Source organism: Kryptolebias marmoratus, unplaced genomic scaffold, assembly GCF_001649575.2.
Source record: "Kryptolebias marmoratus isolate JLee-2015 unplaced genomic scaffold, ASM164957v2 Scaffold56, whole genome shotgun sequence".
In the NCBI taxonomy this organism is placed as follows: Eukaryota; Metazoa; Chordata; class Actinopteri; order Cyprinodontiformes; family Rivulidae; genus Kryptolebias; species Kryptolebias marmoratus.
The window spans coordinates 29907-32528 of record NW_023665790.1 but is presented as its reverse complement, the minus strand read 5'-3'; the positions used below and the strand labels follow the sequence as shown (position 1 = coordinate 32528).

General features: G+C 46.2%; 1 long non-coding RNA gene across 1 annotated transcript; it reads left to right on the top strand.

Moving 5' to 3' along the window:
* Positions 1-1002: 1002 nt before the first annotated feature.
* On the top strand, positions 1003-1474 carry LOC119616829. Its single transcript, XR_005232880.1, has 2 exons — positions 1003-1170; positions 1205-1474. It is a non-coding gene; the product is annotated as an uncharacterized LOC119616829 (long non-coding RNA).
* The last annotated feature ends 1148 nt before the right edge of the window (positions 1475-2622 follow it).

Below are 2622 nucleotides of genomic sequence, written 5' to 3'. Positions count from 1 at the left end.
CAGGACCGAGTACACAACCCTGAGGGACTCTCAGATAAAACCTGTAAAACCTGAAACTGCTTCGGTTTTTACAGCTAACCACATTTAAAACTGGTTTCAAACTAAAATAAAAAATCAATGTGTGTTTTTATTAAAGAATTCAGTCCTGAAGCTGTTGTCTCCATTTTTACGTAAAGTTTGGCACGTCTGAATGTTGGAAGGATCTGCGCTGACTAGAACCAAACTAAACCTGGAAAACCTGAAGAAACTCAGTTCAGGAGCCAGAAGGTTTCTGCTAAAATCCAGTTGGTGTCAGACTGAAGGACTGGAGCAGAAAACAATGGGAAGCGGTTCTACCACAGATCTGAGGGAGAGTCCTCCGTGGTTCTTCAGTTCCTCCACCTGAACGGTGCAGGTGCAGAGTTAATGATGCAGAAAGCCCTCGTAGTGATTTTAGATCAAATGAAACAACAACCAAACCCCTCAACATTCCCCCAAACCTCCAAACTAACCACACTCCTGTTTGTTTGTAAAAAAGTACCAAAGAGTCCAGTTGGTTCTGCTTGGTTCTGTTGTCGTCTTCTGGCTCTCTGTTGTTCTTCAGACTCAGATGTAAAGTTACGTTCAGTTTTATACAAGTTCAGCTCTTTAAAAACCACAAAGTTCTTATTACACATTTCATATTTTTCTTCTTTCTTTTTATGTTTTTTAAACTTTTTCTTCGTTATAATTTTTCTCTTTTTTCCTTTTCTTTACAGTTATGGCCACGAGTCTACGAGTTCCTTCGTCCGGTCCAATTTAACCTTGATTCCAGGTTGTTCTCGGTCCGGATTTGGTCCAGTTCTGGTCCAGCTCTGAAGAGCCGGTCCAGTTTTTATGTAGCACTAGGGTTACAGTTCTGCACAGTATCCCCCCTCCCCCCGGCACAGGTAACATGGCGCTGTAAAGCTTGGCTGGATGTGGGTCGGTACTGAAGCCAGAGACCGGTTTCCAGGTCGCTCTGGTCCTGAGGATCATGGCGAGTCGACGTCTGCAGGTTCTGAAAAGGTTTGCAAGTCTGGCTAAAATATCTCCAGAGCTTGCCTGTGTGCCTGTGTGTCTGTGCTGGAATGTATTTCTAACAAAGTTCTGTAAGAGTTCTGTCAAGATTCTGGTCAATTCCACAGTCTTCATTGGTCAGGCAGTAAGGAGGTCCTCAAGGCCGGCAGGACCGAGCCGTAAGGAGGTCCTCAAGGCCGGCAGGACCGAGCCGTAAGGAGGTCCTCAAGGCCGGCAGGACCGAGCCGTAAGGAGGTCCACAAGGCCAGCAATGAGGAGTCCTTAAGGCTCCTTAGATGGGACAGGATGGGCTGAAAACAGAAGGAACCAAACGATGGAAATGAAAAGTGGACAGGGAGGAGTTTTGGGGTTATGGACACAGGAACTGGTCAGTCAGTAGGCATCAGGCTCAGTGTGCTGTGGTAAAGACTGATTGTCCAGAGAAACATCTTTGAGTGGTTGCTTAAAATAAAAAGAAACATCTGGATTCTGACAAACAATCTGTCCAAGGTCAAGTTTCTGAAATCCGAAGACTGAACCCTGACTTTATGGTCCAAACCAGCCTTCCATTTCTGGGTCTTCGGTTATTTCTTTCTTTTCCATTAAAGCTTCAAAACAACTTCCAAAACTCATTCAAGGTGGAGGAACCAAATATTACAAATCTTGACCTGATTTTGTCCCGGCTGGTCCGCATCCTTCCAGACTGAACTCAGGGATCAAGGTGAGGATAAAGTCTGTGGTGACATCAAAGCTCCTGGAACTGCAGATAAATCCAGGCTGATCCTGCAGACCAGAGCCGTCAGGACTTCTTCTCACCTGACATCTCATCTCAAACTCCTCGCATTAAATCCACTGTTTGGTGAAACTTTGGGCTGATTTCAAAGCCACAAACTCATCTTAGTAAAGTCAAATCCAAACTAACAAATCTTTTGATTTTGGTCAGAAAATGGTTCTGTCCAACACTGAAGTCCTGTTGAAAATGTATCCATTGTTGTAGAAAAGTTTCCCTCCTACAGTCCACCGAATGGAGGTAGTCAGGGTTTGAATCAGTCAGCCAGCCCGTCCGTTTCCCTCTCAACCAATCCACCAATGAGCAGATTCCTCACTGATAGATTGGTTGCTGTCGCAGACAAAGCCAAGGCTCAGTTCCGTCCAGAATCAGAGCAGTTTGGCTGACTGTCCAGAAAAACTCCCCTTCCCCCACTCTCCTTCTGCCACCGTCCCCGTCCGTCCTCCCATGGACTCAGCAGTCCATCTGTCCGTGTCCTCCTCTCAGCTGCTCCCAGACATCAGGTTGATGGCCTGTTCAAGTTTGTGCCTCAGTTTGTGTTTGCGACAGTACCCGTCCCGGTCCAACGCAGTCAGGATCTGCAGCCGGAGCAAAGACACAAGAAATCCTGTCAGAACCTCCACTGGACATCAAAGACGGATCTCTGAGGCTCTTTACTCGTGTTCTCATCAGAGTCTAAAGGTTCTGATCCAAACAAGCTTTTCTGAACCACAAGAAATCAACAGTTTTTAACCTAAGTGTCGTCTGCATCACCGACAAACATCTGTACTCCAGATGGAAGAGAGGGAGGGATCTGACCAAGTCAGGACCCCTTG